The sequence below is a fragment of the Sturnus vulgaris genome, chromosome 1 (assembly GCF_052056855.1).
Source record: "Sturnus vulgaris isolate bStuVul1 chromosome 1, bStuVul1.hap1, whole genome shotgun sequence".
Taxonomy (NCBI): domain Eukaryota; kingdom Metazoa; phylum Chordata; class Aves; order Passeriformes; family Sturnidae; genus Sturnus; species Sturnus vulgaris.
In genome coordinates, this window is record NC_142243.1 from 67,888,688 (window position 1) to 67,911,662 (window position 22,975).

The window sequence follows — 22,975 nt, forward strand, 5'->3', positions numbered from 1 at the left end:
AAGGGAGAGCTCAATTGCATGGGCTGAGAAGTCAGCTGGAGCCAGAGGACTCTCAGCACCTTGCAGGGTCAGACCCTTCCCATGCCAGGCGCAGCAGAGCCAGGTGCTCTGCACTGACCCCAGCGGTGCTGCCATCTCACCCGTGACGTCCAGCACAGATGGGGGTAGGGGCCCAGATGGCCACAGGAGTGCTAGGCTGTGTCTGGAACTAAGCCAGATCCCAGAGTTCATTATCCTTTGCAAATTGTAGGGCGGCGGTGAGGGAAAAAGAAAAAAGAACGGGAACCTTGACCACTTTTAACCGCGGCAAGGCAGTATTTAATTTTCAATCAAGTACCTAAAACAGACTTCAAAGGGCATTTAAGCTGATGGTTTTATTTTCTCATGGAGTAGGAGGAAAGATGAATAAGCAAGGAGTCAGATCTTTCTCAAAATAATTGCAGCCTTGACATATCTAAATTAGTTTGTAAAAGAAAATTCAGGGGCAGTTGATCTTATTAATTAGAGATGCACCAGGACTGTAATACCTAGTTACTCAAAGGCAGCCTGGAGCTACTAAAATAAAATAAAACAAATCTTCCTTCTTCTCAGTGAATTCAAAACACACTCCCCTCCCTCTCCTCTTTCCCTATTTCAAGTAAAAGTCATAACAAATACCTTCAGTTTGGAGGGGGAAGGGAAGAAATGTCTATTAAAAACATGTCATGAGTTCCTCCTCCCACCTTACATGTTTCATTGTGTTTATGATGGATTGCACTGTCGTACATGTAATAGGTTTTGTTACAAATGACTGAGAAAACAAGTATCTTCACATTTAAAAAAGCATTACTTAAACACTATTAAAATCCTTTGATGTTCTGGGTTTTTTTCCAAAGGAAAATAAGCAGTTTTCTTTCTGACTGAGCTTGCAGTTGCTCCTTATGCACTACAATAATTTTCCCGTGCTGTACTGGGCCACCTCTGTGGAGAGCACTGCACGGGCTTGGTAGAGGAACCTTGAAAAACTCAGGGCCCAAATAGGTGGGAGAAGAAACCCTAAAAGAAAAAGGCAGGGCTGAGCCTCAGGTCACACAGAATATCGTGTTCTGGTGTTGCCCACACACCTGCCCATGGCAGAGTTGTACATGTATGCAGTAGAGGGGCACAAGCACAGCTCTGCTCAAGATCTGCACCAGGTTTGAGCTAACCTGGGACTGCAGGACCCCAGGGTTGTGGCACCTGCATGGGATTGAAAAAGATGTGTTGTAACTTCAAAGCATCTCTGATATATGTCTCCACAGCTTTGAAGGGCATTCTTTTCTCCTTTTTGTGTTTGAAACTTGTATTCAGAGAAAAAACATGCTCCATCTTCCCCCAGAATGAAAACCTTCAGGGAAGTAATAGGGCTAGAATAGAAAATAAACTTGCTAGCCCTTCCCTGCCTTAATTCATGACAAATGGGTGGTAAGGGGTGGACAAATGATACTGTCTCTAGTCTTGTTTGGGCTCAGATAGACGTGCAATCCTTCTTGCTTATGGAGCTCAAGGAAAAGACACAAGGAATGGAGAAGCCATGTCTCTTTATTTTCATGAAAATGAGACAGCTGGCAGTAGAGTTTCCTGTTCCCAGGCTGCCTCTGTCAGGGTGATCTAGACAAAAATAAAGGACAAAGAACAGCTCCTTTTAAAACAGAGTTGTCCATTTTAGAGGGGGATGCTTTGCATGGCTGTGCAGGCAATAAATGGATTAGAATGGGGAAGAGTCAGCAGCATGGTGAGCTCATTTGCTAAAATATTTAGGATTAGAAGTATAGTTAAAATTATCATTCCTAGTGTAGGGGGCAGGAAACCTCCCTGCTCTTTTCATCTCTTTCTTCTGTAATTGGATTACATCTGATTTTTTTCCTTCATTAGCTGAAAGCCTTCCAAACTATTCTGATTTGCAGCAGCTGGGAACCACAGGTTTGACCCTGAATAAAGTAAGAACAGGTGTTTGGGACTAGAGGGGAATAAAGCATCCCACGTCCTACCCCTGAGGCCTCCCTGTTACTCTGGAAGCATTATCCCAAGGGGCAGGTGGAATTTTTGGGATCCTCTTTGGAAAAGAGTCCACTATGTTTCCCAGCTAACATAGCATCTTTAGTGAACTTTGAACAAAATATTTGTTTAAATATTGCTTAATACTTATTAAGGCTACAGGACCTGAGAAGACATCCCTGTGATAAATCACCCAGGAGACAGCAACAAGAGAGAGCTTGCTGGAGTTGAAGGCAAAATTAAGTGGCCAACCCATGAAGAAAAAAAGCTGGTTTATCTTATAAACCTTAGACAATGCTTTCACAACAACCGAGAGAGTTCTGTGAAACCCAGCACAGATTTCTCCCTTGGTGCAGGAGTTGAAAGGCAGAGCAGAGCTGGCCAGGTTGCAAGGAACAATGCTCATCCTTACACCACCAGTGCATATTGATGTGGCCACAGTAAAAGACAGCTCATCTGTTCAGAACCTGATATAATCCTCAACAAAAATTAACTATTGCAGAGCATTGTTGAGTTTTGGGTAGTAAACTAGACTAACAGAGAACATGAAGAAAGCAGTCCCCAAGGTACTGAGATGCTGAAGGGGTTGCAGTTCTCCTGCTCAGCTGGACCCTGGCTCAGTGGCACCCCAACATTGTGTCAGGAGCTGCCTGCAATGAACAAGAGCAAATGGTTTTCCAGCACTTGTGGCTGGAATAGTTCTTTTTCACAAGAATATCAGTAATCTTTAAATTTCTAATCCTCATTCTTGCAGAGTTAAACTTGACTCATGCAAATCCGAAAAGATCAAAGTATGCATGCATTTTTTTAAAATAGCAGAAATCAAACTCAAAACCCAGCCTGCTTTTTATTTTCTAAACATATATTTATTAATTTTAAGCAAATACACGAGTTTGCAAGGAGACTTTTTGACATGGTTATTGAAAATGCTGATATGAGTAAATTGATCTTGAGAGGTTATTAAACAGGAGCAGAGAGTGACTGCTGCTGGAGCATACTTTCACGATGACTGATATCTGTCCAGCTATGAAAATGAAGGGATGTATGTACATATATGTACACACATATATAAAGAAATATTTATAGATATAAAAATAAATCTAATGGTTACACGGATTGCAATTGTCAGAGATGGTAGGAATTCCAAAGTTATTAAAAGCACAAAGTTCTTAAGTATTTTGTCTGATGTCAGACACTGTAATCATAAAGGCTGTTCACTCCTAATGGAAAGCCCAGGCAAGTTTCACAGAAGCAGCAAGACAAAAGGCAAACCTTTCTGCACAACCACATTGTCTTTCCTGAATTTAGTTAAAATGTAAAATGAAAACAAGTTCTCATAGCCAGGAAGCTGCAGCAAACATTGAGTCCGTCCCTCGTGTTTTTGATGGAAGCCTCGGTGCTGGAAACTCTCAGCACATGCTTGAGCCTCTCTTCAAAGGTCTTCTTGCAATAGTTTTCTAGAGGTAGAAACCCTTAGACTAAAGAAGGACAAAAGGATGTGAAAAAGGTTCTGCAAACTTCATCTTATGTAATGCTTTACCACAAAATGAAAGAAATACAAACCCCACACATTCCCCTTGACTGTAGTTTGTGAGGCAAAGAACAAAACCAGCTTGTGGAAGTTGCTGCAGAAGTTGCCTCCGAGAGCTAGCTGAAGGATAAAAAAGTGATTGCTGTTTTTTGTAAAGAGGCATTAAGTAACTGTGCCTCTTCCACAATGTACTCAGGTTTTTCAGAGGATCACCTTCATACTGGAGGTGGGCCACCATGGTGAGTGAACTCCGTGCCCCTTGGCAGCTGCCCCAACAGCAATGGTGGGGATTGGCCCAGAACCACCTGGGCAGCGATTTGAGACTCTCACCACTGCACAGGGAGAGGAAGCCAGCACCCACTAACACACCTTCTCAGTTATTCGAGGTGGTTCTCATCCATTTGCCACTGAGAGTCAGACATATCTCATTATCCCACGAGAGTCCTGCTTGTGTCCTGCCCCAGCCAGGGTGATGGACAATGATGCCACCCTTGGGCTGCTTAGACTGAGCTTCCTGTGGAGCAACACTTGGGCATATGAGTGACCTTCACCACCTGGGAGTGGGTCAGGGCTCCCTCTGCTTTCCCGTTCACCATGAGGATGCAGCTGCAGTCCAGCAAGCTGCTCAGGAGCTGGAAATAAACATGCTGCCTGAAGTTTGGGGCTGAGGGATGCCCTCCACAAGCTGAAGGGGATCTAGCATGTCTCTCTGGCAATGGATGTGGTTGTCATGGTAACTTCGGGACTGCACACGTCAACAGATTTTAACATCTCGGCAGTTTGGGAAGTGACTGTTTAGGCATTCCAATTAGGCCGGATATTTACACGTTTAAAGGTATCACACGCTTAAAATAAAAATTGAAAAAACCCAAGAAGATCTATGTGAGAGAGCCTAAACAGTGCCAAATTAGAGAACAAGCCCTAAATATAGCTTCAACAGAGGCACATTTGAAAAACAATGTCTAAACACAAGGAGGAAAAAGGAGCAAAGAAGGAAAACGAAACTCCCATTGAAAACAAACAAGCTACCGCCCATGGCTTGGCAGCAGCTGCCACCACTCTGCCCTGTCCCCTGCCCTGGGTCCAGATCTGATCCCAGTTCAGGAGACAGCCACTGCCAGGGCCATTTTCAGTGCACCACAAGCATCAAGATGGATTGTATATACAGGAGTGGTCGGGAAGAAGATGCAGGTGGTGACATTGGAGCTGGAGGCATTAAATATGGGGCTTCATCTCCTGGGATGGCAGCATGAAGCTCCCAACCTGAGCTTTCAGCTAAGATCAGCTGCGAACCATACAATGCTGACTTTTAAATCATTATTTTAAGTGTCAGGCTTAACCACTCCTGGAGGGATACAAAGCAGTTCACACCTCTCAAACCTTTTGTTTCACATAATCATCTTTACACCTAATTCAGGTTTCCAAGGTGTTTATTTACAACAGGCTAAAGCTACAGATGTGGAGACATACCTACAAAATATAAAGTGATACTAATTAAAAAGGACCCTCGCAAGCTTTGATCCCAGAGCACCATCATGTTTTGAAATCTTGCAAGCTCTGTGCCTGCCGAGTATGACAGTGCTCCTGCTGCAATTAGAGGGATGACTGTGCACACTGCTGCTGAGGAAGAGGAAACTGCCTCCAAATTAAGGAAATCCAATATAATTGAATCACCAGGGTTAGCACTTCCACACAGGCAGGAAAGAGGAAAGATCCGTGGCCACAAGACATCAGCTTCACATTTGTGACTGCTTTTCTCCCAGCCTTGTCCATATACCAGTCCTCATTTCAGCAGTCTCCTCTCACCCTGATGCATAAGCAATTCCCACAAACCTGCCATGTGCTTTTCCCTAGACAATGTCTCCCTATCCTCCCACCACTGCAAACTCACAGTATCCATTCATGCCTTCTTTCCCCCATTTCTCTTAAGTCCAGATCTAATACCTCCATCCCATGGCTACTTCCTACTCCTGGCTACTGCTCATACTCTTGCATTGCCCTCTCCCTCCAAATTCCATTTTAGGTGGCTGTGGCACATCCCTCTCCCAAATCCTCCCATATCCCCTCCCATCTCTTGATGTCAGTGGTCTTCCCATCTCAGTCACTCCCCTACTCAACCTGGCTGGATGGTGCACAATGCAAGTTGCTCCTTCACCTCACTTCTTGACTCACATCTCAAACCCTCCCTCTGTCCTGCCATTCACCATCTCAGTTCAGCCTCCTTGGAGATAATAACAGAGAACTTTTCAATCATCTGACTTTCCCTTCTGCCTCCTCCTCTGTAACTTCCTGCCTTCCAAAACACAGGAGTGTTTCAACTCCCTTCTGGCCCCTCCATCCATCTCATCTATCCTCTTCTCACAGTTTCCTGGCTCTTTCCTCTCCCTGCAGAAAGATATACAGTAGCCCCATGTTAGAATGCACCTCCACTCTTTCCTGCTTCTCACAATACACTCAGCTATATCCAGCCAACCTCTCCCCGGAACTGTTTTCTTCTAATTGTGTCTTGGATGCTCTCCTGCCTTACATTTAACAGAAACCTTTTTCACAGAGTTTCTAACTACCTCATTTTGGCCAAAGGTTTGGTCACTTTTTCATCTTGAGCTTCCTTGGCCTATAAGCCATTCATAAATCACATGACTGAGGGCAATTCACAGGTGTCTCTTGTCTCAGTCTGCCAACCTCACAACCACAGCCACTTTGCCTCTATACCTCTTTATCTACCATTTCAAAGTCAACTGAGTTAAAAAAAGTAGAGTTCCTTAACTTTTTTGATAGTCTCCTTTGCTTCGTTCTAATTCTTGCCATGTCAGCCTCTGCTTAGTCCTCTGCTGCTGTGCATTCTGTTCTGCATATGTCACTCTTCATATTCTTGTTTCTTGCTTGTGGCCAAGTCATGCACTTTGTCTTTCCATGGTATCTCCTTGTAGTGCCATGCTCCTAAAATTCTCATTCCCCTTCACTTGCATCACTGCAACATCCTTTTAGTGTCCTCCTCATTCTTATTAACCCAGCATTCTTATTAACCCAGTTCCTAGAAACCAAGGGAGCCTTGTCCATTACTTTGATCCCATACCTTTTTCCTTCACTCTTTTCCATTTTCCAGTTGCATTGAATGTGTCCTGTCTGTCTTAAATGTTCAGGGTGACCACCCTCATACTAATGTCTCACGCTCATATAAACACATGGCAAGCTGTAAAATCAGCACTCATTCCAGGATTTCCCTCTCCAACAAAAAAGTGTCTGCACTGACACATCATTAGCTCTCTTCTAGTCTTTAAAACTCTTCCTTATCATGATATTTATGCAAAATATGGTAATTGTTAGACTGTGGTTGAGATCAGCAGCAAATCCTGTTGACTGATACCATGCAGGGGTTTGTGTGGGCTCCACCATCAGACTGTATCTGCCTTGCCTTGCACTCACACCATGAGCTGCTCAGGGCAGTGGCAGTCTTTTGACTCGAGTTAGACTGACCAGCGGTTTTCACCTGTAGGAATTTATGCTGCAACAGCTCTCTCAAATTTACTACCTTGACATAAAAGCACAAAGCCTGTCCTAATATAGTATAATCTGTCTAACTGGCATGAAAATAATTGAATTAGACATGTAAAAAAAAGAGGATGCAAAATCAAAATAGTCCGTGTTTTTATCAAATATCTATAAACAGAATAAACATATTAAATTATTCATTAACCCTTTTTTACTCTAAAACAAGACCCTTCTTTCTACATGCCTTTCCTGCTTAATTAACTACCATATCAATAAACCAATGAAGTTAGGGAAAGTTGCATTTACATAATCAAATCTATATCAAATCAATGTCAGTAAATCAGTGCACACCTATATTGTAGACATTTAAACCAGTGCAATCCTTACACGCACTGCTTTTCATTGACTAATCACTATAAACTGGTTTGAGCAAAGGATTAAATTAGTTAATGTACATCTAGTTAAGATGTTTGTGCTGTTTCAAAGAGATCACTGTTAAACTGAATTCTTGAAAGGGGTGCAAGCTTTTTGTATAATCAAAATTTTGGCCTCCTTTCCCTTCAGTTCCCTTGCAAGACCCAAGCCATGGTCTGCAGTCCATTCCCTGATGGGACCTGAAGAACTGTCAGATCACATGGTGCTACTGACCCCCTGCTCATTTCCAGGTTTTCAGCCTCTTTATTGCTCAGAAGAACTTCAGGTCAGTGAAAACAGCAGGAGAGAAGGAGGAGTATCCAACCTCAGCTGACCTCTATCTCACCTACTCACCCATCTGGTGAAGCCGCATGAGCGAGCGCCTCTCCCGATGTCTTTTAGTGCTCATCATCCCACAGCTCTCAGATCCTCTCCCGTGAGAATTCCTTATGAATCTGATAAATTGTGGGATGGCTCATTTAATATCAGAATGGCACCGTGCTCATTGCCCTGAAAGCCTTAGAAGAACCCACTCTGTTCCTCCAGATTCAGTGAGCATAAGGATCACTGTTGGATGAAAAGAAAAAGGCTTTGAAATTTGTAGACTCTGCTTTCAGTGTTTCCTTATGAATATTAAAATACTTCTCTCTCACACTGGGCTCTAGGTCCACTGAACACTTTCAAATTTATCTTTTTAATTCTGAGATCAATTCAATTGCAGTTCAATTCAATTTCTGTAGGCTAAAAAAAAGAAGCCAGTTTGGGACAGTATCTTCTTATCATACCATCTTAGCTATTATATTTCATTTGTATTATCCTGTGTCTAAGGGCTTTGTTAGACCCAGTTGTAACCTTTCAGTGCTTCTGAATGAAGACAAGGAAAGTCAGGAATTAATCTTTATGCTAAAGCTTTTTAAAGCCATTTCAATTGCTTAACCTGTAATTTGGCATAATATTGTGGGGTGCGTCATGCTGTGGAACTAACTGTTCTTAAATTATTCTATTTTAACGAGCAAATTTCTCCATTTTAAGGTTATGTCATGGTGAAAAACAGTCTTAATTTTAATGAAACAAATATTTTTCTCTCTCTGCGTTTCTATGGTAAATGTATCAGCCTGAAGCCTTGAGGGTGCCGCTCTGTCTTGCAACAGAATGTCTCAGTCATAATTTAATCATTTGGTTGCATAGAGTAAATCTGAAGCCCAAATTACTCTGAAGTGGCTGCCTAGCAGGAGGGACATTTATGTCCATTACTCTTTCTTATCCAAGCAATGGCACAACTAGTGGATGAGACACAATTTTGTAGCTTTAGCTTTTAGGAAGGACACTAGACTGAGTGAAGAACACAAAGATGATGAAAAGGTGAATGTTAAATCCCTTTCAAGCTTATGAAAATATGGCTATAACTATTATTTCCAGGACAAAACCTTCAAGTTACACAAAACTGTGAGGTCATTGACCAAAAATATTTTCTTCTAAAACTGTCTTAGTCTGTGTGTGCATGACACTTCTAATGCACCTGCCAGCTTGTGCTTAATGCAAAATGATCTGAAGAGCTTTTCAGCCTGTTGCTTTGCATGCAAGCAGAGATTTATGTCTGCAGAACAGGAAATCCTCTATGATGGCAAATGTCTTGTGCCATTAAATGGGCTGTTGAACATTGCTGAACTTACTTGGAAGTAGTTAAAACCCCTTTGTTGCTTACTATGATTCTTTATAATGATTAATTCCATCTTCTCTGAACGTTTTTTTCCAGGAGAAGGTTTTTAGACCTAAAAGCCAGCAGGTGATGGAACCTGGAAATCAGATAATCAAAGCATAAATTTCATCCCGCTATGAAGAAAATTATTGTATTTTTCAGTCTGTTCTATCCATGGCAGCAATCTTCAGCTCTATACCCAAGCCCAGAATACTCACTGCTCCACGTGTACTTGCAACGTGCACTTTTTAAAATTCCCCCAGCTGCATGCTAACAAATGTCATCAGATTCAACAGACGGCAAATCAGGTAGGCAAAACACAGAAACTGTCTTGAAAATCTGCCAAAGCAGAATCATCTCAAGATCCAGCTGCCATTTAGCACGTAGACTACTCTGTGTGACAGGGATGCAGACGAAACCAGGCAAAGTGAACAGCTTCATCTGGATACATTTCTAATCAATTCATCTGAATCTTCAATTGTAGTTGAAGCCATGTTTAGCAGAGTCCTCGACAAAGATAAATACAGATCAATAAACATCTTATAAATGGTGACATACATCTTCACAGGGAATCTAGATTTATGCTAATCTGAAAGGGCTCAGCAAGAATGCTTTCATACTCATCGCTTCCGTTTTAATGGTACATTTTGTAATATCCCTTTATAAAAAGGAAAGCCAAGATCCCTGGTGGGGGCAGAGTCCTTCCTCTGTACTCATCTTACAGGAAGATACCTACTTCTGCTCCACTGCTTCAGAGTTACACAACATTAGAAATGTCACCTGCAGTTACCAAAACCTGCTGAGCTTAAGCCCACTGGTTTGTGTGGGGATTTTTCCTTTGAAAAATATCTTTATATTGACAGCATTGGATATATCTTGGCTAGGATATCATGCTTTCAAAAAGTGTATTTATGTACCATTTTAAACCTCTAGTCTAGGCAGAATAAGCTACTTTTTGATGTGATGAATATGCATAATAGAAGCCATGGTACATTAACAACATGTATACACATAATTAACATAGATATTTATGTATGCATAAACATATGAATTTTCTAAATAAGCATACACGCACACACATATATATAGAGACAGAGAGGGAGAGATGGGGAGGACATAAAAATACTTGTTATTAAAAACAAACAGAAAGCTTTATCAGTTTGGTGCATGACTATGCAGGTAGTTTGTGTTCCAAGTGCTGCTCAAAGGTGTAAAACTTTGTCACTTTGATTTATCTGGGAAATAAAACATGTAGTTCATCTCACCTTGTGTGATTTTTTCCCTGCTCTCTCCACTCCTCAGTGCTGCCTCTAACCCCCAGTAGCCTAGACACTATTTTACTCTCCCCTAGCCTTCAGTTCCTGAGTTTATTACAATAATTTGCCTCCTGGCTCACTGCCATAGTCTCTGTGCAACTCAATAACCCTATTTCACCGATACCTCTGGGAGTTTCTGCAGACAGGGGCACTGAAAATCCCCCATACAGTAAGCTTTCTTTCAGTGCTGGTGCATCTGAAATTTCAGTACCTTATCTTAAACCTAAAATCTTCCAGGACTAAAAGCCGTTTGGTTTGTTTGTTTGTTATATGTGTTGGGGGTTTTTGTGTGTGTTTTTGGTGGGGTTTTTTTGATTGGGTTTTTCTGGTTTGTTTTTTTGTTTGTTTGTTTGGTGGTGTGCTTTTCTTTTTTAATTCTCCTTATGGCTGTCGCTGGATGCTTCAGTGGAAAGGAATAAGAAAACCTCTATTGTTTAATCCAGCCTCTGTGAAGATGCCAGCCTGAATCCAGGCTTGTTAGAGTGCAGTTTAAACCACAGGATCCTAAAGCTTTACATTCCTGCCTGGGAGCATGAGCTTTAAATATAACCTCTCTTGATAGTCTTTTACATATAAATGTGCAATCCCTATCTGAAAGTTGCTGAATTACTGACCTTAGTAATTTCTCAAGTAACCAAATTTTCACTTCCTGTTTATGGGGAAAAACCCTTTTACCACTTTTGAATTTACCACCTTTTCATTTCAATGACTGTTTCAGTAGTTTTATTTTAGAAGATGGGGAAGAGATGCTCTCATTTAACATTTTCTGTGCTGTTCATTCCTTCACAGAGTTTTCTCTTGAGCCCTCTTTTTGTCTTCTTTCCAAGTGAAACAAACTCAGTCTTCTAAATTTCAAGCACGTAATGTTACACTATTTACTCTAAGACCAACATCTATCTAAGCAGCAGCAGAGATAGAACATGAAAAAGAATCCTGAACTTAAACACACAGTCTGCATTATCTGTCATAAATCCTAAGAAGTCAATTAAAAAGTTCTTTAGCCAGTATCAGTGATGTGTAATGGGAGCATTTACTTGATTGCTAATGGCTGGATTTACTTGATGTCTCAAAGCATCAGTTGTGAGGGCTGGCAGCAGCACAGCATTAGGACTGTGATCATCACTATAAATTAAGGTTATGCTGATATAATTAGCAGTTGCAAGCTAACGTAATATTTACATTGATCCTAGTAAAATCAATGCTGCACCAGTGAAAACATACTCCAAAAGTTCACATGGCCTGTACCATGGGATTCCAGCTGTTTTGCTTGTTTCAAAAGACAGGAGGAATCCAGAAGTTCGGCTGGTGCTCAGGACCTCTGTGGGGGCAAAGCCTGCTCCTGATTCCTTTTTCTGGGTGGGGTGAATGTGGAAATCCCCAGGGGAATCCAGACCCGAGTATGATGAAGAAGTGTACGAACAGCAGGGTGTGTGACATTTATCAGCATTTGCTTTAGTCCTTCTCTGACGTGCATTTACAGAGTGGTGACTATGTTGATTTTGGTGTACTAAAACACAGCAAGTTGTTTTTCCAAAGCCTGCCATGCAAAGATCAGGAATAAGGCAGCCTGCAGCTGGCTGGGAGCACACAGACAAGACAAGATGGCTATGCTCCTGTCTCTGGCTTACACTTAGGTTTAGTTTACTCACAAGATAGCTACCTCTCCAAACAAATTGTTTGCTATTTGTTTTGCTTAACCTCTCAGTGAAAGCTGTCTCTTTGTTTAACAAGAGTTTAAAACTTCGTGCTTTTTTGTTCACAAAAATGTCTCACAAATTGTCCTTTCACTTTGGTACCTAACCCAGTGCTGGCAGCAGTTTACATTAAACCTCTGCTTAATTGCACTCTATGAATAACATTTATTCTGCAAGAATAGCTACAGGCCCCAACTAAGCTGGGACCCTCAGGTGCCAGCCCCTGTACAAGGAGCGAGGTAATAACAGCTCCCAGAACAAACATCTTTAGTGTCTTAATGCCAGGTACCTGAGGGATGGGGCTTGCCCTGGCAAGTCACAAGTTACATTTCTGCCACTCTTTGAGGGGCTGAGAGGAGCATTTCTGGGGGGTGGGGTGCCACTAGAAAACCCAGCTGATACCCAGGGTCTCCTGCAAGAACCAGCTGCAGACTCATCCTTGGTCTGGTAACACGGCCACCTACCTGGGCAGCAGGTCATGCCAATATGTGCTCAGCCTGGGTTAAGCCTTCCCTTTGGATGAGATACCTCAGGTTTCATAATTCCTGAACAAAGCAGGGGATATGTAGCAATATCTTTTTTGTTGTTGTTTCTGACTGCTACAAACAAAGTGATGTGTGAAGAAGAAATTACAAAAAAAAACAAAACCAAAAAACAAACCAAAGAACAAACCCCAAACAAAAAAAACCCAACAAACCCCAACCAACCCACAACACATAATTATTTTAAATTAAAACAGCTAACTAGCAAAACAACGACAACAATTGGGCCGAGCATAGCCTTCGATTTGGAACAAAAACAGGAAGCTAAACTCTCTGCTGGCTGAACTCCACCGAAGCCAATGTTTTGCTAGCAAAGAATTTGGCTCCGAGTTTCCCAACAGCAATAATAAAGCAGTAGATTTATTGCCTAAGTAAAAGAGCAGACGCTGCTCTCTGTATTTCAGTACCCTTCTTCCAAAGCTTTCCTCCAGGTGAGCCAGCATGATGATATGCTGCTAGTCCCTATGGAATGTGCTGATGAAGAGTAAGAGAACCAAACCAGTAAAATTAATTTCAGCAAAACAAAACAAAACAAAATATCTGCAGTTAAAATTCCAGGTAAATCCATGACTGTGACAATGAAAGGACTTACAGTGTTCCTACCAGTTTTTCCTGTGTGTGGCAGAGGGAAGAGAGTGATTTGGATGAAGTGGTGCTATCTACCTCTAACCAACAAAATCAGAAATAATCACCTTTCCCATGATGCGTCTGCAGGGGTGCAACTCAGATTGCACTCACAGAATCACGTCTAACAAGAGCCCAGAGTCCATGTCACCAGCTCCCTTGCCCAGCCCACATAATGAGTTTTTTGCCTGTATCTGCTCTTCCACTTGGCCAGCAAATCTGTTGTTTCATGGTATGCTGCTGCTTGGAGACTTTGAGCTTCACTCAGGTGTCCTGAGGAACTCACATCACTGTTCAGTGTGTGAACTGCCAGAACATGGGGCAAGGGGAAGTCTTTTTGGTGAAAATACAGCACATGCAATCTGTTTTCACCTAGAGAGATATCAACAACTGAGCAGCTGCCATGGGTGCAGGAATGCAAATATTAATTCCCATCTCATGGAGTTTACTGAGCTTCTTGGAGGCAGCAAAGGTGGTGTGATTTGTGGGTGCATGGAATTGGCTCAGGCAGGAACCTGGCACTGCTGTGGTCCATGAGGTTCAGATGGAAGCAGGAGCAGCTGAAGTGTCATTTGTCCACCGTGCCACCCTGTCAGCTGTACCCCCTCTGGAGCAGGCTGATCACAGCCTCTGCTTCCTCAGGACAACAAGGCTGCAGATAATATTGGAAAATTATGATTTCAGCTGTTTCAAGATCCATAGCATTTTATTCCCTCTCTTAAAACACAACCAGGGGAATCAGGGGAGCTATATTGAGCCTTGTTAATCAGAAAGGGCCTTTTAAAGTGTTGCGCTGTCGATATATAACTTTTATGAAATTGCATTATAAATGCCAGTTTTAGACAACTAGCATATTTGAATAATGTTTTTAAATGCAATGTTACTTTCACACTTGCTAATGAAAGGCAGATAACTGAGGACAGAACAAGCCATAAACAGATGGGGAGATGTGACCCTCTCCTATGGGGCTGGAGATACCCCTTCACAGCAACAATCCTGCTCTGTAGCCAGAGCTGGCTGCCAGCTTCTGTGTCTCCAACAAGAGCCAGGAGAGGGGTAATAGGCTACTTAATGGGTATATAATCTTTCCATGAACAAAGGGATTTGCCAGAATTTAAAAGGGACTTTTGGTGTTATGGCCAATGAAAAGTGGTTTTAGTTTGCTCAGGATTCCCTGCTGCAATTGCTGAGGTATTTCAGAGCCCGAGCTAACAAATACACAGCTCAGCAGAGTCTCACACAGACCCTGCCTGCTTGCAGCCTGTATTCAAAGCCTGCCTCCTAACACAGCAAATTAAACCTCTCTCTGTGCCAGTAAGCCAGCAGCAGCAGAGGGTGGCAGGCACACTCTGCTGCACAAGGCAGCCTGCTGCTCCTGCATCGCTGTGAACCAGCCTTTCCCAGTGCTCTGAGTTGGGAACACTTGGGTTTTGTGCAGTGATGCCTGCAGTGTTCCCTGCAATCCCTCTCTATCCAATGTGTAATTCAGAAGTTGCTGCGCTTTGCACAGGGAAATAAGGCAGAGTGGAAGCAGTAGGTCTCCACAGTTTAGCATATTATTCCTGCACAACAAATACAGGATAAAAGCTTTATACTGATGTAAAAAAAAAATGGGGCTAATCAGAAAGCACTTCCTGCTCAGGAAGAAGTTAGAAAGAAGTCTGTAAACAGAGACCAGTGTGACCCCAGTGTCCTTTAGTCTCCCCACAAGTCTCAGAGGTGAGACATGATACACTCCAGAGATGGAAAATGAGGAGAATACATAGGCATGAACACACACACACACACACACACACACACACACACACACACACACACATACACAGAGGCAATTCATCACACAGGAAACTTTGCTGGAATGTAGTGTTTTGTATGGTTAAAAAGTGTGGAGGTAAATTTAGGACTGAAATAAGTTTTGATTTCAAAACAACATGCGCTGATTTCTAAATAGAATGCCCAACCCCGTGCAGGGAACAGGTTCCTGTCTAAATAGGGATGAACAGAAAGAACCAAGGCAAATGCTGAGGGCTTCACGTGGCAGCTGGTTCCTGCAGTCAGGAGGAGGCTCTGTTGCCATGCAGATTATCTACCCAGAGGATGTTCCTGAGCCTCTCTAAGGATCTATTTACTCTTGGAAGGTGTCACTGCACATCCCTGGATTTAATTTGATTTCGTGTGGGGATAAAAAGCTGTTTCCTTCCAAATCACAAATATCATACTTCTTCCTTCACTTTTCCTTCCCTCGGATGATCTGGCAGTCCCAGCCTTCTCTAGCTAACTGTTGGAAACAGATATATTTCAGCTTGGAACAAGGCTGGAGATGGGACACTGCTCCATTTTCTGCAAATGGCTTTGCTCCTGGCAGTCATCTCTCTGCCACTGCACACTGCCCTGGGCTCTCCTGGCATGTTTGTCTCCAGGGCTTTGAAGCCAGGCTGATGAGGAAGAACTGCACAAGTAGGAAGAAATGTACGGCTGGAGGGCTTGTAGCAGGTGCCTGGGGCTTTGTCATCAGGAGCAGTGGAGTGTGTTATTTCCACCCCTTGCCCCCCCATCTGCCTTTACACAAGACCCCTCTTCCCAGGAGGGTGAAAGGGCATTTTATAAATACAATTACAAAACTGTTGGGATCAATACCATGAGGCAGATGGATAGCTCAGCAAAAACAGATAGATTAGATGGTGAGATAAAATAGATTAGTCAAATTGATCCAGGACTGGTGAGATAAGGTCCTTCCCTAGCAGGTGACAATGGTGCATGTGACTGTGCCTCTGTGACCCCCACACCCCTCCACTGCTTTCCCATCTCTTCTCCCTGCATCCCCCTTCATGTTACACTGAACCAGAAGAACAAAACCAAAACCAAACACAAACAAACAAAAAAGAAAAAGCAGGGATAAACACCACTAGGTGACTCAAAGCCCTTTCCTCCCCATCCTCCCCGCTTCTCAGCCACAAGCAGGATCTTTCAGCTGGGTGCTTTTCTTCTTTCTGCATCAGGATCCCTAAGTTTTCCACAGACAAGAGGAACAATAGAAGGAGCTGGGAGCTGTGGCATTGAGTTCAACAAAAATGGAGCCTGCTGCCTAACACTCCCAAGAATAAGTGTGATAGCAGAATACTGGCTTGAATTATCTGGGTAAATCCAGGAGAACTGCATGAAACCTTGTCTCACTAGGAGGCTTAGTGGAGAGGTGTGTATTATATACACATATTATAAGCATACTGGACTTTGGTTTTCATTGCAACATTTCTGCCCACACACATTCCTCTAGCAAGACAGTTGGGAATGACAAATCTACCCCAAACCACACCTGTCCACCAAAATCTAAGGAAATAATAGCAAATGCTTCTTGTGTCTCACATAGCAAATTTACCATTGAAGGAGAAATCTTAACTTTGGGAACACTTTTGAGTGCTAAACTTCACAATATCTATGGCTTTATATTTAAACTCCTTCTATTTCTTTTATTTTTTTCTTTTTTGTTCCCTGACGAAAAAGAGAAGAGAAAATGAAAAATCCAGAGACATACTGCTTTTATAAATGCAGTTCCAGCAGCAGCACTGGTAATTTCTTTTACCTTTGGCTATTTGGCTCACATGACTGACATGCCACATGTTACAAAAAAGCCACTCTTCAGAGGAGAACAAACATGCCACTTTTTTCAGTCCCAAACTGCCTCTGCCCTACAGCATGTGCCAGAGCCAGGAATAAATGGTGGGCATTCTTGCTTTATGCCCCGAGGAACTGAGACCTTCACAAGCAGATTTTGCCAATAGTCCAGGGCCCAATTTATCAAACAGATTTGAATGAAGTGGCCTATTTTATGTTACAGCAGTCCATGGAGTGGCATCTCTCTCTCCACTCTCCGTGTTCCTCCACATGTCTGCAGGCTGTTGGCTCTTCTTTCTTTTGACCTCATGGCAAGCTGGTTTAAGGGGCTTAGATGGGAGGAAAATAACTGTACTGCAAGGAGAGAGGCACTTGGTGTTGGTTCAGCCCACTGAGGTGGCTCACTGCTGGCTCAGATAGAAACAGATGTGAGGGAATGGATAGCCAGGGACAAAAGAGGTAAGGGAGGAGTAACACTGCCACTTCGAGCAGTCATAGGTGATTAGTTTAGCTTTGCTAGAGCCTTGAATGACATTCTGACCCTTAAAGGGGCCAAACCATGTTTCTGACAAGAGGAATTGATAAACCTGATCCCTAGTCTTGTAGTGGGATTTGTTATTCCTTCATAAAACAGCACCAGTTAGAAAAATTGAAGTCTACTCATGACTAACTTCCTTACAAAGAGAAATTGAATTTGTTGAAGTTTTGCTTTGAAAGGAAAGACCTGACCAAAAAAAAAAGTCCAAGTCAAAATATTTCTATCCAGAAATCTTAAAACCGCAAAGTTTCATGGTGCTCAGGAGACCCTTGTCCAGAGCCTTGCCCCAAGGCAGGATCAGCTGTGCTCAGTTTTCCCTGATAAACATTTCTCTGGCCTCCAGTGCTGAAAATATTGCCTGAGGAAGAGGTTAGCCAAAAGTCTCATGCTTCCATTCTCCCCCACAGCTTAGGCTATTCGGACCACATCTCCCAAAATATATGCAGTTACTGTGAGTAGAGACAGGAGCTAGTTTGATCAGGAAAACTCTGTGAAGAACATCACACAAAAACTGGTACCTCTTGCTATTCAAAGCCCTACAGCAGCACACAGACACACAGAGAAAATCACAATGTGTCAGAGCAGGCATGGTGAAGTACATCTGGAGGATTGGTCTAAATAGTTTTGGATTTTGGCACCCAACTCTGCTTTTCCAGTGTTAACTGTCTCAGCTGGTAACAGGTAGGCACATGTAGGAAGCCTATAGCAATCACCTTATCTCACCCATATGGATTGCCATAGTCTTGTGCTGGTGGAGAAGTTAATGGATCAGTAATTTCAGTTACTGGCTGACGTGGAGAGCAGAAGGTATGGAAGGTGGCTTTTGCACCTGGATACAGCACAAATATGGAATGAGTCTGTGCATGATCGGAGGAGTTGCTTCTTGACTGCTGTTGACATTGAGAGTAAAAGGAGGGCTAAGGAGGATCTCTATCCTTTCTTGGATGCAGCAGGAAACATAGTGACAAAGGATGAGGATAAAGGCTGAGGTACTTGATGCCTTCTTTAATAGTAACACTAGTTGTTTCCCAGGTACCCAATCCCATGAGTGGGAAGACACGGACTGGTAGCAGGATGAAACCTCTGTAATCCCAGGGGAAATGGTCAGTGATGGAAATGGCCTGTTGCACCACTTCAACATGCATACACACACACACATGCACAAAAGTCAATAGAGCCAGATCAGATCTACCCAAGGAGAAGTGGGGAAGTGCTGATAGAAGTGCTCACTGAGCCACTTTCCATCATTTACCAGCAGTTCTGGCTAATGGGGGAGTTCCAATTGACTGGAAGTTACCAAAAGTGCTGTAAAGAGGATCTGAGGAGCTACAGGACTGTCAGCCTGACCTCGATGCTGGGGAAGGTCATGGAGCTGATCATCCTGAGTGCTGTCATGGGCACAGGCAGGACAACCAGATGATCAGGCCTGGAGAGTGGTGTTGAAGAGAAATACATCCTACGGGGTGGCCGGTCACAAGTGCTGTTCCTCAGCTCAGCACAGGGGACAGTCCTGCTTAATATCCTTATCAACAGCTTGGATGAGGGGATCGAGTGCATCCTCAGCTTGCCAACACCAAATTGGGCAGGAATGTTGATGTGCTGGAGGGCAGAAGGGCTCTGCAGAGGGATCTGGACAGGCTGGAATGGAGGCTGGGTCCGATTGCAGGAGGTTCAACAAGGCAAAGTGCTGGATCCTACACTTGGGTCACAATAACCCCATGTAACACCACAGGGTTAGGGTAGAGGGGCTGGAAAGCTGCCCAATAGAAAAGGACCTGGTGGGGCTGCTTGACAGCAGCTGAACAAGAGCCAGAGTGTATCCTAGTGGCCAAGAAAGCCAATGGCATCCTGGCCTGGATCAGCAATAGTGTGGCCAGCAGGAGCAGGGCAGTGATTGTCCCCCTGTACTCAGCACTGGTGAGGCCACACCTCAAACCCTGTGTTCAGTTTTGGCCCCTCACCCCAAGAAAGACACTGAGGGGCTGGAGCAGGTCCAGAGAAGGGGAACAGAGCTGGGGAAGGGTCTGGAGCACACGTCCAATGAGGAGCAGCTGAGGGAGCTGTGGGTGTTTAGCCTGGAGAAAAGGAGGCTCAGGTGGGACTTTCCAATCTCTCCAACTGCCAGAAAGGAGAGTGTAGCCAGGTGGGAGTCAACCTCTTCTCCCAGGTGACAAGTGATGGGACAAGAGGAAATGGCATTGAGTTGCACCAGGGAAAGTTTAGATTGGATATTAGGAAAAGTTTCTTCACAGAAAGGGTTGTCAGGCATTACAACAGGCTGACCAAGAAAGTGGTTGAGTCACAGCCCTTGATGGTATTTAAACCACATGTGGATGTGCTCAGGGATATGATTTAGTGGTGGACTTGGCAGTGCTGGGTTAATCGTTGGACTTGATGATCTTAAAGGTCTTTTCTGACCTAAGAAATGTTGTGATTCTATTCTGTAATTCTGTGAATGGCAGAGAAGACTTTTGTTCTCAAGAATATAAATTGCAAAGGACTTGAGCCATTATATTAACAATATTATTCATATCTGGTTATATAATAAATTGAAAACAAATGTGGCTTCCATCTGATTTGCAGCAGTTAATACACAGAAAAAGTTACATTAAGGGAAAAAAGAAAGGCAGTCAGCTGTTCAAAGGTGTGACATCTATGAAATAAGCCAAGTCAGAGAAGTGTAAGTGATTAAAGTGGCCAAGTCAAACAAGATACAATTAAAGCCACTGCTTCCCTACCATCTCCCTAAAATTTCCAAATAAGGGTTTATGAATCCTAGGAGACCATGTTAGCCCTAATTGTATCTTGTTTAACTTGGCCAATTAAACAGCAAACTCTTCTCAGAGCTGGCCCTGCCTTCAGATATCACACCTTCTTTGCTTCTGACTGCTTTCTTCAGTTTTTGAAGCATATATACCATATATTTTTATTAGGTCTTGGGAATGTGTTTCTAAAAATGCCCTTTGGTTCATACCCATTGCACCTAGATGAACAGCCCTTTCTACCCTATGCCATTTCCATGGAGTAGTGGGAACTGTCACCTTGAGCTGTGATACCCTCACCTGCAGACTCTTTAAAGAGTGGACATTGCCTTTTCAGAAGGATTTGGGAGGAGACCAAAAACACCTTTTGCCTCAAGAACCCATTCACAGCAGGCTGGAACTGAGCTGAATGTGAGGACAGTGAGCTGGCACTGCAGATATTTAGGATGGAGAGGACTGCTGCTTTTCAGAGGAGACAAAGGCCAACACCTGAACGGAAGGAGAAGGGACTGCACTTCCTCTGGGATAAGTGAGCAAGCAAGAGACAGAAATTGCCTCTTTCCCATATAGATTATCAAAAGATGGAAGGGAAATGGTGGATTTGTTACTGCTTTTCAATAATTATTTATACTCAAAATGTGGAATTTTATATGCCTCTACCTAATCAAGAAAGCATACAAAATATTTTTAGAGGTCAACTGATCTTCTGCCTGCAACAGGATTCTTTGTTTTAAAGCAAAGGAAACAGTTATGGCAGTTATGTGAACATCTCAGGCAAGGATCTGAAGCTTCAGAGGCTCACTTAGTGCTAAATTTTACTAGTAGCTACTTCACTTTTGCATGAGGACTGCACATAAGACCATCCTCAAAAGACCCCCAGGTTGGGGGAAACTCCTAATTGTCTACTAAATAAAATGATACACAAATACTTACTTATTGCAGAGGAACCAAACGATCGTTATTCTTACTTCTGAGAGGGGAAAATGGACAAAGTGACCAAAAAACCTGACAAAAGAGGCATGCCAGGCCCTAAAGCAGCATTACACCACATTATTACAAAAGTGCACAACCTGGAGGACAGCATATCCAGTTCTCAGGTGGGAAAAGAGAAACAGACACCTGCAGCTCTAACTCCAGCTCTGTCAAGACTCATCTCTAACAAGCATCTCCATTCATTTTCCCACAAGTAAAACAGGGACCAGGCTTCCCCAATTCACTGAGAAGTGGTAGCCAATAATGTTTGCTCACCACCTTGAAAGAGTCAGGTGCCATGCAAATGCATATGGGATGCTAGCAACACACCTACAGCACTTTCTGGGTACCAAAAAGAGCACATACTTTTGTCCAGGGATGCAGCACCAGCACAATCAGGCTTCTGATGAATTATAAATGATTAAGAAACACTTTTTTTTCCTTTGCTTTACCTCCAATTTCTTAAAATCAAACCGGTACCGATAAACTTGATTAGGAGTACATTTGGAAAATGTTTTGATTGCCGTTTGTTGAAATTTCCTACGCATTAAAATGCTAAAGAGTTAAAAAAATGAAACAGCATGACAAGCTGCCTGAGGAAGTATGCTAAGTAATGCAGAGCAGTAGTAACACTGATGAGCGTGCTTCCCCCACTTGTATGCGGGAATCACCAGATGGCACTGTAACAACACATAGTTTTCCAAATTCTTTCTCTAAGTGGGCAAGAACTGCTGGGTTAATGAGGAAACAATACCTTCTTGTTGTTACTGTGAATAAGTAATTTTGAGGTAGTAGGGAGAGGGGAAGGTATAAGAAATAGTTGCTTCTTCACCTAAAAATTCATGTTGATCCATGAATTGTAATTCCATACTGCCTGGATGTTACCTGAATAGCTCTGGCTTTTACATATACAGTTAAATAAAGAAGGGACACTAACAAGTAAAGTCTCTAGGTCATCTTCATTTTGTCTTTTACAGCATATAGAAATGTTCTTTTAGCAGGAAATCGCTACATATTTATATAATTGTGTGTGTACGTACAGGCATATACATATGCACATCATTTGAATTAATCAAAACACAGAAACTTCCCTAAGGTTATGAAGCAAGGCAGTGGCAGAGCAAGAAATGGAAGCCAAGAAAACTCTAATAAACAGCTGTAACAGAAGTACCTTATTCATGTGTGAGTCACTAACACATAATTACTCTGATAACAAATAACACATTCTTGGAGAGTCTCAGTTTTGATTTATGTCACAGTTTCAGTAAATATAGAGGAGCTGCCAAATTTGCCTATATAAATTCCAGTGATCTCATTTATTTTAATCAGAAGTTTTGGAAAAAATTAGACAAAAGGAGCTTCCCCCCTTCTCCCCGTTTTTATTTTACCTTATTAATGTGGTGCTCTGGCATGAGGCTCTGTTTTGAACTCAGCTGAAGGAGCAAGCATTTCCAAGGCCTGTTTATGACAAGATATAATTAATACTAGGGAGGAATTAAAGGAGATTTAGACAAAAAATACTGTACACATTTGGAGTTAAATAACAATTTGGCCTCATTAAAACAGGTTTCCACTTGCAACTAATTTTATTCCTGGTTACAAAGGCCATCGTTTGTCTGAGCAAAGATGAAAAAGTAGCTGTTAACATAGCGCAAATGAGAGTGGAATTGGAAGGGACATGTATGTTAATGAGCATCCAAGTGCTCTACAGTGTGCAAAAGCGAGCAGGGAAAAAAAGAAATTTCCCTGATATTGTTCAAAAG

General features: G+C 42.7%; 1 long non-coding RNA gene across 1 annotated transcript; it reads right to left on the bottom strand.

Moving 5' to 3' along the window:
• Positions 1 to 2,915: 2,915 nt before the first annotated feature.
• Positions 2,916 to 22,665, bottom strand: LOC148225283 (uncharacterized). The gene is made up of 5 exons (XR_015805150.1): positions 22,601 to 22,665; positions 9,371 to 9,659; positions 9,159 to 9,249; positions 7,808 to 8,020; positions 2,916 to 3,494 (listed from the first exon to the last, which is right to left on the bottom strand). It is a non-coding gene; the product is annotated as an uncharacterized LOC148225283 (long non-coding RNA).
• Positions 22,666 to 22,975: the final 310 nt, after the last annotated feature.